Source organism: Gavialis gangeticus, unplaced genomic scaffold (assembly GCF_001723915.1).
Source record: "Gavialis gangeticus isolate Ggan-Ray unplaced genomic scaffold, GavGan_comp1, whole genome shotgun sequence".
In the NCBI taxonomy this organism is placed as follows: domain Eukaryota; kingdom Metazoa; phylum Chordata; order Crocodylia; family Gavialidae; genus Gavialis; species Gavialis gangeticus.
This window is the reverse complement of record NW_017729024.1, coordinates 124,927,112-124,933,908: the sequence shown is the minus strand read 5'-3', so window position 1 is coordinate 124,933,908 and position 6,797 is coordinate 124,927,112. Positions and strand designations below refer to the sequence as shown.

General features: G+C 43.1%; 1 protein-coding gene across 1 annotated transcript in view; it reads right to left on the bottom strand.

Annotated features, from left to right (window-relative positions):
• Window positions 1-6,797, bottom strand: part of MAP1B (microtubule associated protein 1B) — a 128,112-nt gene that overhangs the window by 92,848 nt on the left and 28,467 nt on the right. The gene's annotated exons all lie outside the window — the stretch shown is intronic.

Genomic DNA, 6,797 nt, shown 5'->3' with positions numbered 1-6,797 from the left:
AAAAAAAAAAAAAAAAAAAAAAATCACACTATTTATATCCATTACACTGTACAAATCCTGGTTTTAATTCAAGTAAAAGGACAGTGAGAAGGGGAACTGTATAAAAAGTTAAAGGGGACATGACATCTATCCCAAAATGAAGGAACAAGCATACAGCACCAATGCTTGTCCTCTGCAACTCAAGCAGCAGCCCTACAAGTAGTTTGAGAAGTGTATTTACAGAATCATAGTGGAAGTGGCCATATGCTACTGCATTCAAGGCCTGCAATGATGCTGTGCTCAGTGGAGCATGTGGGGAGATGCAGTGTGTTCTTCCTATGCTGGCTGCAGTGCATCTGGGGACCACTGCAGTCCCTGCCCCTGGGGGACTCATCCCTCACATTCTAAATACATTCCAAAATAAAAATAAAAAAAAAATATGCATGCAACTTAAAGATCAGGAAAATTTTCAGGGCAATATTTTACAGAAGCATGTAGTGCTTAAGCAGATGTAAAGTATAGTTGCTTTATTACTGTGTTTATTTATTGAATTACAATAAATACAGAAATTGCCAATGCCATCTACTGGTGAAAAGCAAAAACTGAACCTAATTATCCTAATCAATCTATTTTCAAATAAGGGTCAATTGGAAGAAATACATCATTCTTGTTCAATTGTTCCTTTTAGCATGTTTAAGTCAAAACAAATTGGTTGGAATAAATGTATGACCCTTAAAATTACTAATATGAACACTACTGGAAAAGGAAAAGCATTTGAAACCAATGTATTTACAAGATGTTAGCCCTACTGAGGGCAAGTTTGTAGAGGCTTGTAATGCTGTTAGTCTTACTAGCATTTTCTTGGGGTGTCTGATTAATCAAGAATCAGAAAGAAGACCAAATAATTTTTAGGATGTTGTGAGAGAATATTTGAAGTGTAAACATTTGATTTAATCATCTGTGGCAGTTTCAAAGTGTAATGGTCTGACAGTGAATATGATTGTTATTATGTTGTTCAATATGACAACCATGACCCAAACTCATGATCTGTGATCTGCAGAAAGTGGCTATCTGTTGGTAATAATATCAGTCTGACTGAAACAGCTTAAAACAGTTCCTTTTGCCACTGTGTTACAGCAAGGCATTTAAGCTATTTTAGTAATTTGGCCATGATTATCATATGGTGAAATAGTTGAACCAGTATTCATCTAATTTTTTAATTATGGCTATAGATGGTGAATTTGGTATCTCTGGTCTGCAAAGCATGGTCTACAACCAAGGTCAGCTATCAAAGTCATCTACTAGAATAATGGCTGGGAAAAATTAAAAGAAAAAACCACCATCTTAGCTATGTAATTGGAAGCAGTCTGTTCTGTGAAATGCTCCCATCTCTACAGGAGATCAAGAGGTAGCAAGCCATGTGCTAGACTAAATGAAAAATACAGCAAGTGACAAAATTTGGGGAGGGGTACAAAGACTGTATCAATAAGGGGTAAAGATAAAGAGATATGGGAATGCTAAAGAAAGACTGAAAAATAGATAAGGGTCAAATGGACATCATAGACTCTAGTTATTACAGTAGCAAAGGGGAAACCAAAATTGGTTGCAATTCTGAGGGGAGGGGGGCAATAAAACAGAAAACAAAGACACACTATTAGGCCACAGACAGCCAAGCTGAACAAAGATGGATCCATGTGCAATACATCCAAGAACAATGCATTTCTTTCTGTCACTTCTCCCACACACAAGAAATGGTAGCCTGGTAAGAACATCTTTGAGAAGAACATCATCTTTGAGAACTGGTCAGAGCTCGAGTGAAGCAAGCCTCCTTTCCTAACAAGGAAGTGGTCATGTAAGAGCATTAGGGTGGATTTGATTTAAATCAAATCAATTTAAATAATGATTTAAAGCACTGGTCAGGAAGCCTCAATTTAAATCACTGTTTTTTTACATTTTACTGTTTTGTCATTTGATATTCTTTATTCATTTAACTTCCCAAAACTTTGCACTTTTAGAAAAAAAGGGCTCGACTGTGTGTATACAAATCTGCAGAGAGCCAAGAGGGCTGATGGGTAGGTAATCAGATCTGTTATCTCATCTCCAGACCTCTGGGAAGTGGTGATGGCTCCTACCCTGGGGGTCTTTAAGAGGAGGTTCGATGTTTACCCGGCTGGGGTCATTTGAGCCCAGTTCTCTCCTGCCCAGGCAGGGGGTCAGACTAGAAAATCTACAAGGTCCATTCTGACCCTACATCTATGAAGCTATGACTTGGCAGCAGCAGAGCATGAGTTAATGCTGCCTTTGCTCACCCCCTGCCTCCCTGGCTCTCCCCTGCCATCAACATATGATATGAGCTTATCAGGCCACGCCCTGCTCACCTTGCCCCCAATTATCCCAGCCTCTCCGGGTGAAACAGCTCTGCAGGCCATGTTCAACACTCCTGCCTCACACTACAAAGAAAGATCTCCTCCTCACTACTAGATAGGGTCTAACAGTTTCAGAGGAGCTGATAAATTCAGGAGTCATGTGATCACTCCCAGTACAGATCAGTTGCACCTCTTTAAGTTCTTGCAGTCCTCCAAAAATACCAGTTTCCTCAGTCTCTTCAGTCTTCAGCATTGCTATAAAAAGTCTTCAGCATAGCTCTTCAACACAGCTACGGAAAGACTGGGAACCTGGGATTCTTCATTCTTCCTACCAGAACTTGTGTAGCTGAGCTACTGCAGACAGGAGTTTATACTAGGTAGAGGTGCACCAATACATCAGTTCAATATCGGATCAGTATCAATATGAAGAAAATTGTCTATATTGGATATTGGCCCTATGGGGCCGATAATTTGGCCAATAAATGCGTGCGCTGTGTGCAGCACGAAGCAGAGCCAGCAGCATGGAGAGCTGCCTCCAGCTGGTAAGTTGGAAAGGAAGGGGGGAGGGAAGGGGGTGTGGGGGACATGAGATACAGGTGCGGCTTGTGGGGTGGGGGCAGCTCCCACAGCTGTTTGCACCCCAGGAGCGCATGCCCCCAGATCTGCACAATGCAGGGTGGAGCCAGAGCTGATGCTTCATGGGGCTCTTCTCACTGGGCACTGGACTTGGAGCAGGCTCTGGCAGCGCTGGGAAGAGGCTGCAGCCACCCCAAATTTCACTGCAGCTCCATTCCCAGCCCTGCATTACCACCCGGTACAAACCCAGCTCAACGTCCTGCCTCCACCCATGCGCCAGGAAAAGCCACGGCTGAACTGGGTGGTGGGCGGTGGCTGGGAGCAGAGCTCTGGCGAAATTTGGGATGACTGCAGCCTCCTCCCAGCACTGCCAGAGCCTGTTCCGAGCCCAACCCCCAGCAAGAAAAGCCCCGCGCAACACCAGCTCTGGCTCCACCCTGCAGCTGCATCCCATGCTGTGCAGATCCAGGCGCGCATCCCTCCTCCCCACCCCCCGCAAGCACACAGCAAGCCGCCAACCCATGAGCCACGCCTCCATCCTGCACTGCCCCAACCCTCCTGCCCCCTCCCTTACAACAGGGGGCATTGATCTACCCCCCATGCCCCTTCCACCACACCAGACTTACTACCTGGAGGCAGCTGTATCAGATCAGTATCGGCCAATATGCCTTCTTAAATATCGGCTATTGGTATCAGCCCCCAAAATCTATTGGTGCACCCCTAATACTAGGTTTTGGTATACCATTACATAAATCCTGTATAGCATTACAACACCACCATTATTTTAAAAGGTTCATCATCCAACCAGATCAGATATCTAAAAATTACAACACCCCTAATTTGATGGCATTAGTCAGTGACCTCTCTCTACCGGTCCTCTAAAACTGCTAACACTCATGCAACTGAACCAGTGGTAGCATTAGGACAACTTTTTTAAAAAGTAGGAAAAGCTTACTCTACCCCTCCCCACTCCTGAGCAGAAGAGGATGGGAGGATAAATGGTTGCCTTCCAAGAGGACTAGAATCTAACTGGCATGCAATAACTGCTTCATTAAAAGGGCATTAACATAGAAACCATCAACTGTGATAAACAGGTGGTAGCATGGGTGAACATACTGACAAGGTGCCAGTGGCCACAGACACCTTTCTTCTAGGACACATATCCGCTACAAAACATAAAAATACTAAAGGAGCTATAGAAAAAGGAACCAAAGAAGACTGGATGCCATATGGAATGAATGCCAGGCATACCACACTCTTGAAAAATATAGTAATAGGCAAACAAAGCATTTTGCTGACTTTATTGACTACATGTGCTTTCTAAAGTACAGCCTCCTACTTTGAAACGAAAATGAGGAACGAGATGACAACAACTGGGAGGGGAGGGGAGAGTATTTCTGGGCATGGTCTCATATCAGAGCATTCAGATTTTTCACTTTGGATCACTGTTACAGTTTACACTAGTAGACCAGTAGTGACTAAGGGGAGGGGGAGGTCGAATGGTGCCAGAAGGGCATGTAGTGTTTTGAGTCCTGCCAGGGGCTGGGCTTACAATGCTGGCAGGCAGCAATTGAGAGGGCCAAAACCTGGTGATTGAGGTGGCCTGAAAGCTGGGAGGGCTGAGGGGCAGAGGCCCAAAGCCCAAGAGGGGGCGAAGCCCAATAGAGGCAAAACTAAGGCTGGTGCCCAGAAGCCAGGTCTGGTGTAATGGGCCTAAGCATAAAAAGGTCCTGCTAGAGCAGAGGGGCAGAAGACAGGAAGGCCAAGGCCCCAATAAGAATGTAGAGGCCTACGGCAGCCTGGCATTCACTTGTGTGCAAAGTGCCCTACCTAAATGATGACCGTTAACACCCATGAAGCATGGGCATGGCTATAAGGGAAGTCAGAGCTATGAATTAGCCCTTAAGACTATTAGTGCACTCAAGCAGATGGACCTGAAGGGCTCCACCTAGCACCTGAGGACAGGTCAGGGATCAGTGGGTTCAAAAGGACGCGGTATGGCCGCCAGGGGGTACAATGTCCCACCCCTGGGGCCTGGCACTTGTTGCAGTGCCATACAAGTAGTATGCAGCCATGTTTCCTTTAACCTCAGCAGAAATAGAAATGAAAGACAGAGAATGAACTAAAATATGAAAGCAACAAAGCTAAATGTTGACCATGCACTGCACAAGTTGGCAAACAGGAAAACTGCTTAGACCTGTTCAAAATGGCCAATGACAGCAGAAAGTGTCCTACATGTTTTCTGCAAGAGACTGCAATGCCAACTGTCATTTAAATCAGTACAAATGATGGATCTAACCAGATAGAAAACTATTAGAGGGTCAAAATTCACATCCTAAAAGTAACCATTGCTGCAAATGAGAGCTTCAGAGTACTAGAATGCAAGTTTATATTACTATTTATGGAAACCAAGACTACAAACTGTTGTGTCCCACTTTCTTTGTAACTGACACTAATAGGTTAGAGAGTACACATGCTTCTATTAGCACAGTGAGTAAATGGGTTTTCCCCACTCTGTTGCAAGGCAACAGTTCCCTCTAACAGATTAATGCACGCAGAATCTATTTAACATAAAATGAAAATGTCGGCAGGGTCTCCTTCCACATGATAATCCCCTACTTGACATGCAATGACATTATCCCACCAAAGCTGGAGACAAATTGTAATTCCTGTTGTAATTATAGGATTTAATGGAAAAGGGGGATGGCTAGGTATAGAGCAACTATTCCCACCAGGACTCTTGAGGGTACAAATGGTACAGCCACATACCGTTTATGCAATTGAGACACCATGCTGTGATTCAACCCAAAAAGAGACAAGAATCAAAAGATCACGACTGTGCAATTTAAAAGGGTCACGTGAATAATACACAGATTCCATTTTGATTTTTTTTTAAACGGCTTCAATTTGTTCCAGGTGTTCCATTAAATAAAACATTTGCTTTTCTTTCTTTCTTAAGTTGATCCAGCAGGTTAGCTTTTAGCATAAGACAAAATATCATTTAAGTAGTTTTAAAAACAGCAGGTAATGGAAAGTTTATTTTTTTTTAATCTTTAATAATGTAATTAGTGATGAGAGACTAGATTAAAACTTGTGAATTTTTTTTTTAGGAAATGTTAAATGTAGAAAATCCTGATTAGGCATTGCATAAATCTTTTAAGTCTAATGAACTTTCAAGATCTGAACTCTGCAGCTAGTAATTGGTAACAATGACTTTAAAAATGTAAGTCCTAGACAAGTGATTATGTACAATACCATTAGTGTAGTAGATTGATACAAGTATTAAATCTTGCCTGCAGACACATTTGAAGAGTCTTTTTATAATTCTTGAATGCATCTTCCAGACTGAGAAAGTTAATACAGTATTCTATAACAGCCAATGAAAACCGAGTTTTGGAAACTAGGAATATGTAGACAGTTTTTAGGAATTTTTTCTCTTGACCAGTCAAATATACCATTAAAGTTATGCTGCATAAGACCAAACTACTGGTTCCTAACGTGCAAATCCTGCAAATTACTGATGGCAAGAACCACAGGACTTCCACTGAATTTTTGCTGTGTCAAAGTCTGGGGCAACTGCCAGAATAAGACAGACCATGTAGGATTGATTCTCTGCAAAAAAGCAGAGGAAGACTTTGAGTGCACCAACGAATTCCTGAGGGTGTGGCAATGGGCAGACCCGGGAATTTTAAAAAAAAGGGAGGTATAAGAGCAACAACCAATGCTGCAGAGGCAGTTGTACCCCCATTCCCAGCCCCTCTGGTCTCTCTCCCAGGGGGCAGGTAGACCATGCCATGGGAGAAGCAGCTGGGGACTTAAAGTCCCTGAATCAGGTAGGAATCTCCCCTCCCTCAATACCCCTGCCTTTCTCTTCCA